Below are 15624 nucleotides of genomic sequence, written 5' to 3' on the forward strand. Positions count from 1 at the left end.
AGACATACAGATGGCCAATAGGCATGTGAAAAGATGTTCAATATTGATAATTATGAGAGAAATGCAGATCAAAACTACAATGAGGTATCACCTCACACCAGTCAGAATGGCCATCATCAAAAAGTCTACAAATAATAAACACTGGAGAGGGTGTGGAGGAAAAGGAACCCTCCTGCACTGCTGGTGGGAATGTAAATTGGTCCAACCACTATGGAAAACAGTTCCTTAAAAAACTAAACATAGAATTGCCATATGATTCAGCAATCCCTCTCCTGGGCATATGTCTGGAGGAAACTCTAATTTGAAAAGATACATGCACCCCAATGTTCATAGCAGCACAATTTACAATAGCCAAGACATGGAAGCAACCTAAATGTCCATTGACAGATGAATGGATAAACAAGATGTGGTATATATTTATATACAATGGAATACTACTCAGCCATAAAAAAGAATGAAATAATGCCATTTGCAGCAACATGAATGGACCTTGAGATTATCATACAAAGTAAAGTAAGTCAAAAAGAGAAAGACAAGCACCATATGATATCAGTTATATGTGGAATCTAAAATATGGTACAAATGAACTTATTTACAAACCAGAAACAGACTCACAAACATAGAGAACAAAGTTATGGTTTCCAAAGGGGAAAGAGGGTAGAGGAGGGATAAATTAAGAGTTTGGAATAAACAGAATCAAACTACTATATATAAAATAGGTAAACAACAAGGTCCCACTGTACAGCACAGGGAACTATATTCAATATCCTGTGACAAACCATAATGGAAAAGAATATGAAAAGGAATATATTTATATAACTGAATATATTTGTTGTACACGAGAAACAGAACATTGTAAATCAACTATACTTCAATAAAAAAAATTTGATGAGTGAATATTGAGTGACCACTAGACCCTATTCCCAGACCTGAGTTCACATTCTAGCTTTATCCATTGACAAAATTTGTGATCTTTTAATAAATAAAGAGCATAGGATTTAGAGGAATTTCTGGCTCCACTATTTCTTATGTGATCTCTAAAGATCACAACCTCTCAGTCTCCATTTTCTCAGCTTTAAATGGAGTTAAGAATATACGTCCTGCTTTCTGCACAAAGTGATATATAGATAATATTCATAAATATGCAGTGCATTTTATAAATGTACAAAATATGCTAAAAATAGATCTTACTTTAAGAAGCTATTGAATACCTAGTACTGTGTTCCCTGCTTGCCAAGTTCTTTGCTGTGCATGTGTAAGTGTGTTTTTTGTGTGCACTTCTGTTTAAATTAGCAACCTCTCATTTTTCTTAAATGTCTATAGTAATATAATATGATTAAGAACAAAAGCACAAAGTGCCCTTATTATTAATATAATTTTAAGTAATTATAAATGTGTTAAATACTTTAGGTATATCAGGCAATAAAATTTTGCAATATTTTTCCATAGGTTATGTATTACTATGTAACAATTATAATTTTAATTCCATGTTCATTTCATATAATTTTCAATGGCTAATGTAGAACAGCTTGGCAAAATATAAATGAAATTCTAGCCAGTTTGGACAATTCTCTTTATTGCCTTCTGTTTCTACATTGTGCAGGATAATCTAATATTCATGCGATCATAGAGCCAAATGCAATTATAATCTCTTCTCAGTTTGTAGGAGATGGTATTTTATATTCCAGACTCTTTGGGAGCCCTACAGTTGTTTGGGGGCAGGATGCACTTTTAACTCTTTCTTCAGAAAGTTAGTTGACATGATCTGCCAGGAAATGCACAGTCATCAACTTTATGACTGATTCTTATATTGAATTGAATATCCTCTTGGAATCCACCAAAGGCCATTTTGAACCAATTTATCTGCTTTTTTTAATCTGCAATATGATTTTCATGTCCAAATTAGTCATTCCAATGTTTATTCAATTGCCTGGAAATTTTAAAAGGAAATGGAAAAGATAGGAGAAAAAATATTTAACAAATGCCTCTTTTCTCTGAACAATTCATTTGAGAAGATGTGAATATACAAATCTTGCATTCTCATGTCTTCATGGGAATGTCTTCATGGTTTGATAGAGAATTTTATAACAAAGATATGGCTTGAAAGGCACATTTCAACACAGATTATGTCATGTTTGTAAACTATTTTATCTGTTTCGAATACATTTTGAAATATTCAGTTGGTAAAGCACGGTGCCCCTTTGCAATTGCACTAGATAGCAATTGCTTGTCTAGTTAATGTACGTAGCACTTTGAGGAAACTGCATATACTAGTTCAAAGTCACTGTAGATAACGTAAGTTCACTTTACTTGAACATTTGCTCTCTGGCAAATATTATTTTAAAACCTGTAACACCTGTTTAGCTGGATAGCTCTGTAATATTGGTACTTTTACTGTCCACGTTTTACAGATGAGAGTATGGGTCCTAAACGACACAGGTAAGAGGTGGTAGGTCCCAGACATCTGATACCAGAGTCCCTTCTCCTCACTATGCAGTACTGCAGACTCCTGCCCTCATCAGTTAGCAGCTTAAAGGGGCAAGTAAACAATCCTCTGTCATCCATAACAATTGGAACTGCTTGGCCGCAAGAGGGCAAGCTTTGCAAATTCAGTCCTGCTGAACAGTGACAGAAAAACATCCTGGCGCTCATAACTAATTAACCTAAGAGTTTCCTTGTAGCAAAAGACCATGAAGTCTCAGCAGTGTGTTGTCCAGTGTCTGCATTTATGGCATTTTGAGTCAGTGAGGATATCAAGGGGCTTTCAAGATTTGCTACACATTATTCAAATGTGTGTTAGTGGTTGAAGGATTACATATCACAAAGTACCTTAGCCAAAATTTCTGGACTCTGACCTTTGAAAACAAAACCATGAGTCCAGAACCAGCGTAGTTGTCATAATTGGACAAAGGTACTCTGAAAAGCAAGATACTGGGCAATGATTTTCTTTTCCTTTCTTCCAACAATTATGCATTAAAATATTTATTGAGGTCAAGTTCTCTTCCAGTAATTGTTCAAGTTGAGTATAAAGTGCTCGACGCAACCAATATTGTTCTCATTTTCATTAGTGTAGTGGTCAGGTGACTCTAAGTTAAATTTCTTTAACAAACAAGCCTCACATGGTGGTGGCTTAACATAGAAAAGGTTTATTTTTGCTCATATAAAATCTGATATGGATCTGGGTGAGTTTCTAGGCAGCTGTCTACCATGTGAGGCTCTGGAATCCAGGCTGCTTCCATCTTCATCAAATCAGAGCAGAAGAGAACAGGGCGGTCTTGCGTCAGCTATTAAATGCTTCGGCTCTGAAGGGACACATGTAACTTCTATTCACAAGGCTTTGTTTAAAACTAGTCAGGAAGGCCTTTGTACGTATAAGGGGGTTAGGAAAGTATAAGCCCATTGTGTGCCTAAAAAAGAGGAAATCAGAAGTTTCTCCCATGTGTAGATTACTGTTTCTAGAAGACTAAACAGAGAGTAAGCAAACACATTTATATTATAAAAGATAAGGAGTTATACCAATAGTTATAAATGCATTAATATGATGAGCGCTATTTTTGTATACAAAAGCTAAAACTCAGACAATTGTCTAGCGACAGATATATTAAGAAAAGTGTTTTACCCATGATATGTTTTCAAGTTTGAACCAGGGTTTCTCAAATTTGGCCCTATTGACAATTTGTACCTGATAATTCTTTATTGTGAGGCTTTTCAGTGCATTATATGATATTTAGCAGCAACCCTGGTCTCTAATCACTAGATGCCAGTAGGCAATACCCCTCCCTCACCCAGATGTGAGAACCAAATATCCCTCCAGACGTTGCCACGTGTCCCCGTGAAGGCAAATTCACCCTGGGTTGAGAACCACTGGTTTGCACTATTCCCTGTACTTTTTCAATACCAAACCTAGAGTTAACACAGTAACATGCATGCATACATACTTTACAGTTATGTAAAGCACTTTACATGGCTTCATCTCAATTAAAATAACTACAAGAGACTGTGAGGAAACAAGTTGAAAAAGGCAAAATGCTTCGTCCATATCACTAGGGGAGTAAATGTCAGGGAGACAACTCAATCGAAGTCCTTTCACTCCAGATTCATAAATATTAATTAGTGTTTATTGAACCCCTCTTTGTGACAGCCATTGTTCTAGTTATAGAGGATATAAAAATAAAAGATCCTGCTCTCAGGAGACTCACAGTCTAGTGAATCAAAGAGACAATTCAATATAAAATTGCATAGGAGGTAATTAAACCAAGTACTCTGATAGAAGGGCTTGTAGTTCTTCAGAGGGAGGTACTTCACCCACAGAACTATCAGAAAAGTGATAGAAATCCTGCAATTAGAAAGGAAGGAATGATAGGAAGCCATGGAACAGAGAGTGTCGAATATTATTTCTGAGTCACCACGGGAAAAAAAGTGAACTAAAATATAGAGAACTACAGAGCAGATCAAGAGGAAAGAAAAGATAATATTCTTTGTGTGAGGGAAAACTTGTGAAAAATGCTGCTAAGCCTTTAACATGCAGGTAAATGTTGTCTGAATGGTTGCAAGATACAGAAACACCCTCACTTTATGGGTTTTCTGCAATGTTGATTCAAGTGAATCCTATCGAACTCAAAGAAAAAATCCTACTACAGAAAAATCATTAAAAATTAAAAAAGAAATAAGCGCAAACCGTTTCTGAAGCAGAAACAAAGTGAATGATAAAGAATAGGTTTAAAGAAGGGCATCTTTCATATAAATGACAAGCAGTAGGATTTCTGAAAATGTAGCCGGCTGGAAGGTCACTGGGCAGCTCATTTATTCAAGTTTTGAGCTGTGGTCTCTTGGAATGAACTTGTTTTACACTTCTGATTTGACTGTGTCTTAATATTTAAATATCTCAATTATTTTTCAGCTTAAGAATGATTTTTAAAATGTGGAGATTCCTTAGCCTGAGTGTGATTCTCTGTCAATGTATGACTTCATAATTTGGCTCAGTAAATGACTATAAGCTACATAAAGTATGCATGTTCTTTAAACACCCACTCGTGATCCTGGGGATTGTTATTGAGTGAAACACGTGTTTAATTCCTTGTTTGGAAAGCAGAGAGGGTGCAAAGATGATCTTCTCAAACAGGAGCATTTAGGCTCTCAGTGCTATTTCCTCTTCAATATCAATCAGCTCACTTCTCTCTGAGCCTTTACTCGTATCATGCTGTTCCTTCTGCCATCAGCCTTCACAACTAGCAAATAGTGACTCATCCCTATTCCTCTCCCTGTATAATCTCACCACTTCAGGCTCACTCTACCCTCTAGGCAGGTTCTGCCTGTCACCCAGTTTGAAATCACACTCCTTTTTTGTTGTCCTGATCAAATTTTTACTCCTCCATGCAACTTTTCCTGATCTGAGGTGTCAAAATCAGTCCCCACATTCTACTCTTAGGGTCACTTACTGGAAATTACAGCATTCCCTGTGTCGATTGAGGGCAATGATTCCTCACGCTGACTCACCGCCCCCTCCCCCAGCCAGTTTCCCCACTTGCCCCCTGTAAAGAAAAATATACATTGGGTAGGGCAGAATCTGGAAACTTGATTGGAAAAATCTTGCAAGAGTAAAATTTGAAAAACCAGCAAAAAGGAAAAAATATCTATGAGCAGGAGAGCAGTTTAGAGAGAGGTGGAAATTTTGGGGAAAGAACAGAAGGGAGAAAGTTTCAGTTTCTTTATGACTTGGGGTAGGGAGGAAGTAGAGTTGTGTAACTCAAGAGGGAAAATATCCTCTAGGTTGAATTCACCAGAAGCTCCCCCACTGAGTGCCTGGAAGTCCCCAGGAGACAGGCTTCCTGTGATATTGAGATTTATAATAAGAAATGTACATTTGGTCTTCTCCCCAGTTTCTGGCACAGAGATCCAAAAACTTTTGGAATTTCTTAAGTGATAAGAGCAGTAAAAGTGTCTACTGTTATATTAATGAGGTGGCTTTTAAAAATGCCTAAGGTTGAAGGCTGGTTGCCAGGGGAGCCAACCAGGGGATTAAAGGGATGGAACTTTCTGTTCCAGCCCTGACCTCTTGGGAGGGAGAGATGCTGGAGACTGAGCTCAATCACCAATGGCCAATGATTTAATCAATTATGTCTATGTAATGAAGCCTCCATAAATACCCAAAAGCACAGGGTTGGGAGACCTTCGGGGTTGGTGAACATGTGGACACTTGGGGAGAGTGTGGAGCCCAGAGAGAGTATGGAAGCCCTGCCTTTTTCCCCATGCCTTGCCCTATGCATCTCTTCCATCTGGCTGTTCCCGAGTTGTTTCTTTTTATAATAAACCAGTAATCTAGTAGGTAAAATGTTTCTCTGGGTTCTGTGAGTTGCTCTCACAAATTAATTGAACCCAAGGAGGGAGTTGTTGGAACTAGACAATCAGTCAGAAGCCCAGGTGACAATCTGGGCTTTTGATTGGCATCTGAAGTTCGGTTTTGGGGCAGTCTTGTGGGACTGAGCCCTTAACCTGTGGGATTTGATGCTATCTCCTGGTGGATAGTGTCAGGATTGAGTTAAATTATAGGGCACCCAGCTGGTGTCAGAAAATTGATTCAGCATGAGGGGAAAACCCTCCAAAACACATTGTTATTAACCAAAACCCTTTCTTCCCCTGCATCTGAAACCGTGCAACGCAGATTGGGACTTGAACCCATGGTCTTTTAACTGAGATCACACACCTGGTCTCAGGACTTAATGAAGCTCAGGTTCTTGATGTCTCCTCACAGAAAGAGTTCAGTGAGAGACAAAGTGATAGGCAAGAAGTGGATTTATTTAGAGAGAAACATTCCACAGACAGAGTGTGGGCCATCTCAGAAGGCGAGAGGCCCTGAAGTATGGGGTGGTTAGTTTTTATGGGCTGGGTAACTTCACAGGCCAGTGAGTGAGAGGATTATTCCAACTATTTCGGGAAGTGGGGGAATTTCCAGGAACTGGGCCACTGCCCACTTTTTGACCTTTTATGGTTGGCCTCAGAACCGTCATGGCGCTGATGGATGTGTCGTTTAGCATATGCTAATGTATTACAATGAGCATATGATGAGGCTCAAGGTCCATTGGAAGTCGAACCTTCTGCTATCTTGGACCTAGTTGGTTCTAACAAGTTTTTGTCAGGTTCTATCGCTATGTCATTCTTTTAAATGTTGTGCTCTGCCCCGATTCCTCCTGTTTCACATCCAGAGGAGGGAAGCCTTGAGCTATTATGGGAAGGGAGGTGGGAAAGGCCTCAGCCTTAATGTCTAAAGGTTTATTAAAGTGCCCTAGTTAGCCTAGGGTAGAAACCTCAGCTCTGCCACTTCTAGCTATGCAATCTTGAACACTTTACTTACACTCTTTAAGCTTCTTTGAGTTTATCCTCTAGAAGTTTTGTGAACATCTAATGAAATAAAACAGATTGCGCCATTGCTCAATGCCTGACACAGTGTAGCTGCTCAACAGATGATGAGCTCCTGCTATCTCTCACACTGACAGGCAACTTGAATCGTGGGTAAAGCACAGACTTTGAGTCAGATAAAACTAGATTCAAGTCCAGATTGATTTAGACCTAGGCCATATTCAGATCTGCCCCTTTCATATGTGAGATCTTGATCATGTTAGGTAACTTTTACTACCCTCATTTTTCTCATCTTTAGAAGAAGCTTAATAAAATACATCTCCAAGGGGTCTTATAAGGATTAAAGTAAGGATTAGACATACTGTATATATAGCTCTTAACATAGTTGCTGGTATAGACTAAGTCTAATAAATTCTAGCCAATGTTATCAGGACTCCAGCAATTATTTAGGCTTCTTGTCTTGATTAAGCTTTCTCAGGCTGATGATCAATGAAATAATTTAGATCACCAAAATATATTACATTCTAATTATGAGCAAGGCACTGGGCTAGACACTGAGGGGAATCACAGAGGAATAAAACATCATGACTGTCTTCAAGGTATTCACAGTCTGATGGGGTGAACAGACATGTACTTATTAGCAGGAAAATGATAAACAGTTGAAAAATGGGGGGAGAAAAGGTTAATTCTTTTTTTTTAATTAATTAATTAATTTATTTATTTATGGCTGTGTTGGGTCTTCGTTTCTGTGCGAGGGCTTTCTCTAGTTGTGGCAAGTGGGGGCCACTCTTCATCGCGGTGCGCGGGCCTCTCACTATCGCGGCCTCTCTTGTTGCGGAGCACAGGCTCCAGACGCGCAGGCTCAGTAATTGTGGCTCACGTGCCTAGTCGCTCCGCAGCATGTGGGATCTTCCCAGACTTGGGCTCAAAACCGTGTCCCCTGCATTGGCAAGCAGATTCTCAACCACTGCGCCACCAGGGAAGCCCAAGGTTAATTCTTAATGTAGAGATCCAAAGGTCTCCAGGAAGCTGAGTTTGGATGGATGAGTAGCATTCCAAAGACAGAGAGTTGGAGAAAGGGTGACTAAGGAGTTGTGATGACTGTGCAGAAATACTAGATATGAAAACGCTTGATATGTTTAAGAGAATAACTAATTTGTGGTCAGTTTGTGTCTGTGTGTGTGTGTGTTTCAGGTTGCTGTAAATAATTATACACTTGTTTTGTTTTTTTATTCTTTTACAATGGTGGGAACTATTTCTTATTCAATTATATATTTCACACAACCCCTCATGGTGTCTTGTGCACAGTAAAGTTCAATGAAATGAATTAAATTGAAGATGCTTTCTCATTAGATTTTAATTTCCCAAATATGCTAAGGTGTATTGCCTTTTTTGCATGATAAGTTTATTTTATAGAGCCATCCCAATTAATATGCTTAGGTATCTCTGCTGACAGTGTTTCAGAAATCATAATAGCATGAATTTTAAAATTTTTCTAGCAACTTACTTGGCTTTAAATAATTCATCCTTCATATTAACTTCTGTAAAACTCTGTAACAGTTTAGACACCACCCCAGCTTTCGATTCTGGCTGATAATTATGAGGTTTCTTCCTGTCAAGGAGTAGTAACAAAGGAGAGCCTCCTCTGCCTCTTTGAGTGAAAGGACCTGGAGGTGGAAGTCAAGAGAAGAGGCCATTTCCCCAGCCAAGGGGGCAGCTTATCCAGAAATGCGCAAGTGCTGAAACAGGAATGAGCAAAAGATTGGTGAGCAATATCCGCGTTAAATGAACTCAGCTGGATTACTCACTTTTGACCTACCCTACCTATGAATGAAGAGGAAGAGGGAGGAAAGAGAGAGAAGAAGGAGAAGAAGGACATGATAATGCTGTTTGTTTTATGTGTCACATGGGCAAGAACACACTTTATTTTTTTAACATCTTTATTGGAGTATAATTGCTTTACAATGGTGTGTTAGTTTCTGCTGTATAACAAAGTGAATCAGCCATACATATACATATATCCCCATATCCCCTCCCTCTTGAGTCTCCCTCCCACCCTCCCTATCCCATCCCTCTAGGTGGTCACAAAGCACTGAGCTGATCTCCCTGTGCTATGTGGGTGCTTCCCACTAGCTATCTATTTTACATTTGGTACTGTATATATGTCCATGCCACTCTCTCACTTTGTCCCAGCTTCGCCCTCCCCATGTCCTCAAGTCCATTCTCTAGGGGCAGGACAGGAATAAAGAACACACTTTCGAATTAGGGGTATTGCTGGAGGCAACAAATCTTCAAATGTATTTGAAGTCAGTTTTGTTGAGTAAGAACATAAGTAAGTAGAAAAAGATTATGAGATTCAAAAGATTATTACTTCAATGGTTAATTTGTATTACTCATGAAATATTATCTTAGCTGACCTTGAGTTTTATCTAGCGTGTCCTTCGATCATCAGGTTTTTCCTCACTACTGGACCATTCCTTCCACCCCATACCCTCCTCCAGCTACCACCTTCTTTCTTTCCTTTTTTTCCCCCATTTATAGAAAAAAAAAATTACAAAAGCTGTCTATCCTTAGTTCTTCCACTTGTACTTCTCTTATTCTCTGTTGTAAGGATAACAGTGATCTTCCCGTAATTAGTCTACTGGGAAGCTCTGGGTTCTCATCTCATTGGCCCTCTCTCTGCGTTTGCACAGCAAAGGAGCTTTCCTCACTGACACACTCTCATCTCTGCCTACTGGGCCATCTCTCTCTGGTTCCCCTCCTCTCTCTTCAGTCATTCTCTCAGACTTTTATGATTCTCCGTCACCCTCAATAACCGTGATATGGCGGTGTTCCTCAGGGATCCTGGTTCTCTTCTTTACCTACACGACCCCCTAGGTAACATCATCCAGTCTTATGGTTTTATATATTGTCCGTATTTTGTTGACTCTCAAATGTTCACGCCTGACATGTGCTCTGAACTCCACTCTTTTATATCCACCCACCTACCTGCCATGGACTAAACCAAACTCTCAATTCCCACCACAATTTGTTCTTCCGAAATGTCTGACCGTCTCAGCAAGTGTCATCCCCATTTTTCTGTTGTTCAGGCCCCAAATCCTGGAGCCATCCTCGACTCCGTTCCTCTCTCACTCCCCGCGTATAATCCTCCAGTCATTACCTTCACTCAATATTTTAAAAATATTTACTAACATTTACCTGCCATGTATCTGTTACTGTTCTGGAAGCTGCAGATACAGAAGAGAATAAAGCAGACGAGAGCCCTGCCTTCAAGTACTGGTGACTTTAATAAAGATCCACGATCCAGCCATCTTTCATCTCCTTCACATCACCACCACAACCACCCTAGACAAAGCCACCCAAATGTCCCTGAAATAGTGCAGCAGCCTCGTGCTTCCACTCTTGTCCCCCATAGTCTTTACTTACCATACTAGCCAGGGTGATCATTTGGAAACATAGATCAGATCATGCCTTTTCTCTGCTCATGACTCTCCAGTGGCTCCTCGTCTCACTTAGTGCAAAATTCAAAGTCCTTAACAAAACCCACAAGGCTCTCTATGACCTGGGTCCTGCTGTAGCTCCGACATCCCCTCCAGCACCCGCCCCTTCTCTGACGTTGCTCCAGTCAAGTCAGCCTCCTTGGTCTTCCTCTCAACCCTTTAAACAACCCATAGCACTTGACCTTAGTTCTTGCTGCGCGGCATATTCCCACACTTCAGATGGTCCCTAAAGCATCACCTTACTGAGCAGGCCCTCCCTTATCTTTAATACAAAAGAGCATTCGTACCTTCATCACTCTGTATTCCCCCTCCCTGTTTTATGTCTGTCTGTATGTATGCCTTGGCAGCCTCTTCTATCTAGAATGTGAGCCTTTGAAAGCTAGGACTTTGTTTGGCTCGCTGCTGTATCTGCATCTCCCAGAGCAGTGCCTGGAAAATAGTGTGCACTCAAGAAATATTTACTGAATTATCTTCAGTCCTGGAATCCTATAATTTGTTAATTTACAAGTGTGTTGACATAAAGTCCCTTTGGGGACTGCATTTGCGAGCCAGCGAATACCAGATAAGTGTGCCATTGACAGCTCAGGAGCAGAGAGACTCAGATGCCCTGTGACCTCAGTAACATTCTGTTCTATCAAAATTAAGTGTAAACTTTCAAATCTAAAGATGAAGTATCCCATCTCTCTGTTGTGACTAGTTTCTCATGTTAGCTAAACTATTAAACAAAGAGCCTGTTGTAAATATGAGTTACAAAGTCCCTGGGAAGTGGTACAGGTAATTAGCAGTCAGTGATTTATAACCCTTGAATTAAATTAATCACCTCGAAATTAGGCATGTGCATACACTATGCAGGCAGGTGAACTACGTACAAGGGGGATAAATGCATGCACTTTGATTCTTAGATAGTGAGCTATGTAGGACACCATTTCAGTCTATCATAAAGGCAAGAGCAGTTGAGAAATCCTGGATAAAAAGGCTCCATATGCAGATACTCTCAGAAAATAAATAAATAAATAAATAAATAACTTGGGTGCCCTGAAAGGACTAATTTAAATAAAAAGAGTATTCATGCAATCAGACCAGTGGTCTCTTTTTTTTGACATGTTACTTTTTACTTTATTTTCACATGCTTAAGTATTTTCAAGTGAATTACAGACATCATGATGTTCCACCTCCAAATATTTCAGTATAAACCTTTAAGAAAAACAGAATACCTTTAAACGTAACCAAAAGTAGATTCTTTGCATCTAATACCCAGTTCATAATCAAATTTGCTCAATTGTCCTTCAAGAGTTTATACAATTGTTTTTTCACAGCCAAATCCATTCCGGGATCTGGTGTTTTGTCCCTTGATTTTTTTTAAATGCAGGCCAGTCCTTTCTTTTCTTGACCCTGATGTATGGAAAAGCCAGGGCCATTTGTCCTGTCAATTGTTCCACCTTTAGACCACTGGTCTCTTATTTAGCCACAACTACCCGACTGACCACCACCTAAGCACCAGCCACATGGAATGTTTTACCTTTCTGTGTCTTCTTTGATAGCTCTGAACTTTTACATGTACTTTTATATTCTTGGTCTGCCCTTGCCCCATAACCTGTCTACCCCAAATTCTGTCTGTAAGATCCAGTTCCAATACAGTCTTCTGGGTAAACTCTTTTCTGAATCCTATGATCGATTTAGTTGCTTTTTCTCCTCTGTCTTCATATTCATTTGTACGTGTGTCTATTACAGAAACTCAGTGCATTAACTGGCTTGTGACTTTACCTCATCTCTGTTGGCTTCTTGAGGATAAGAAATATTTTCATTATTGTTGTGCCTCCAGCATCCAACCTAATGTCCTCTGATAGTCAAATATCTTCTCATAACTTTGTTGAAATTAAGAAAATAGCCTTAAGTATGATGTCATCTATAAAGTGTGTTGTAAACTTCTAAAGATCCTAGAATATCACATAATGCAAACCTGTTCATATGAAACATGATACATCAGAATAATCTCTTTTCCTATCTCAGAAACACAGACTAGGTAGTAGACCATAATTTTTTATGTTGGTAAGCACCTATTTACGATAATATAATGCCCTTTCATCGCTTTTTCTGTTGAAGAGCATAAAACATCATGTTGGGATCAATTCAGTCATCCTCATAAGATTCTCCATTAAATAGGAAGGAAGCGGTGATTCCCAGATTGATTTTCATCTTATGTTGGGTTTATAGATGATAGAACTAAAGCATCGGCTGGTAGAATGGCTTACTCAGTTATTCGGTATGCTATAATTACCTACCTACTTTACTTGCTTTTATTTCCCTTTTAGAACTTCATCCCAGTTTTTGTACCTCTCTTGGTAATATCTGGATATTGAAGAAACTTTAAATTTCAAAACAGTGATCATTAATTGTTCCTCGAATGTCTTAGAAGTATCTCTCCCTTCTCTTTTTCTCCAAATAGTGTGTGTTTCTTTGCCTTTTTTCCTTTTTTTTTTTTCAACAATGACCGGATTTGGCTTTGTATTATTATTATTATTATTACTAGCTTTTCAACTCTTACATGTGTACCTGGCCTCATTTTTAGACGTTTATGACTGTCGTCCCAGCAGAGAGTGCTTTAAGGACAAAGACTGTCATTCATTTTTTGTAAACCTCTAATCCTAGAAGGTGCTTCACTCTTGTAAGCTGCCTGTGTGAGACGTTCTTAGGTTCTTTAGGATCTCGGATCTCAATGAGACAGGAATGGCAGGACATTAAAAGAAAAACCAAAGGCCTATACATTCTCTTTATTCCCCACTAACTACGATGCTAAATACTCCACAGCAGGCCCTGGCAATGCCGTCAGCCCCCTGCCACGGGGGAGATTCTTCAAAGCTCACATGTGCTTCCACACCTCAGGGTGGGTGGAGCTGCCTTGGATAAAGCTGTTGCTATGTTCCCAGTCTGTAGCCAAACCCCACAGGGAAGCCCACTAGTAATTCCAGCAGGGAGAAGGTGTTCTCATCACTTCTATTTATAGCCCCCGCGGTAGGATCTGGGCTTCCATGGTAGCATGCAATTATAATTTCCGATTGCCTTATTTGAGCTACAAAGGGACAAGCTTTTCCCTCATATCTGTAGAAGGATAAAACACCAGCAAGCATGATTTCTCAACAAAAAATCTTTCTACAGCTTTGCAGACACTCCTTTTTCTTCCCTCACTGCAGATAGGAAGGACACAAGGACAGGACCTGTTAACCTCCTGTGTTCCTATGAGAAGGGAAATCATTTCATACCCAGGGGGCTCAGGTCACAACTAGAGTATTTATCCCAGCATCTCCCTAAGAAGGCACTTGATATATATTGATAGAATTAAATTATTATTTCATGCCCTCTCTCCCTCTGCTTCTCTGCCTAACTGTAGAATTGATTTTACCACAGTACACAAGTCAGGTGCTTAAAGATGTTTGTTAAGTAAAATAAATTTGTTAGCCACTTCTAAAGAGCTGCTGAAATTAGAGACTGGAATTTCCATTTCTCTCCACCTGATTTTTTTTTTTTTTTTTTTTTTTGGCCTGATCCATTTTGGCACAATGGATCATAGATTCTGACTTCATTGTGATTTGCAAAAAATAACCTATTCTTTCCCCTGCAGATCCAATTCTCTAAGAAGCCAATGGCATGTCTCAGGGCTCCTACTCCCTGAGATCTCCCCTGGAGATCCACATTTTCTTGCCAGAATATCTGGATATATTTTGATAAACTCTTGACCTTTTAACTTTGTCCTTGTCTCCCACCGCAGATCTAACTCTGCTTGGAACCAGTCTCTAAATCTCAATGTGGTCTGGAGATTGGGTGAAACAAGACAACTTTTATCTCATGGGCTATATCTAGGGAAAGCTGGTTTATTTTGGGGGGGGAAATTCTCACTGATTCACCATTAAACAGGATTTAATATCATTGCTTTGGACAAGTGTACTAGATAGGGTCAGAGTTAACCCCTTCCCTCTCCATTTACCAGAATTCCTGAGAAGGTCAATGTGGGCTGGGTAGAAAATAGTCATTTCCCCAAACTTATCTTTTTACATAATGCTTCCTGAACCTATTTGTGACCCTAATTCTACTGTTGAAATGAGGCTGTAAAGGTGACTAGAATTGGATGAGGTTATCAAATTCTGTCAGTGATGTATTATTCTGTGAAGTTCTTTGAAACCCTCACTTGATGTTTTGAGAAAAGAGCATCCCATCCATCCCTTACCAGTAGATCATTGATTTAAAAATCAATCTTTAGTGTTTGGGGAAATCTGAGTCTTTCCCTGTCTATAAATAGTAATAACAACAATGTTGGACAGGTTTTTCATGTAGTATCATTTGAAGTGGAGGGCAGAGAAAAGTTCCTACAATTTTATCAAATTTAAATCTTAATACAATTTAAAGATAAATAATAAATCCTTGCAGGATGTTCTGGGATGGCTGCCACAATCATTGGAGTAGATTTTTTGTTGGGCGGTGTTAAGGATAGATCTCAATGGATTTATGGAGTGAGGGCTGGAGGTATTTTTCTGTTTTAAAATCCAAAGACAACTGCCCTCAAGGTAAATGTTATTCACTTTGATGAAAATGGCTGTTTTTTTTTTTCTGAACTATCAAAATTAAATTAGCTTTATGAGAATTAACTTTATGAGTTTAATTTGCAAAATCATCTGATGTACATTAACTCCAAAAATCATTTGACACAGTATCATCTGAATTAGTTCCCCTAGAAGATTTTACTAGTTGACACCAAAGCACCTCCAGCTTCAGC

The sequence above is a fragment of the Eschrichtius robustus genome, chromosome 9 (assembly GCF_028021215.1).
Source record: "Eschrichtius robustus isolate mEscRob2 chromosome 9, mEscRob2.pri, whole genome shotgun sequence".
Lineage (NCBI taxonomy): Eukaryota > Metazoa > Chordata > Mammalia > Artiodactyla > Eschrichtiidae > Eschrichtius > Eschrichtius robustus.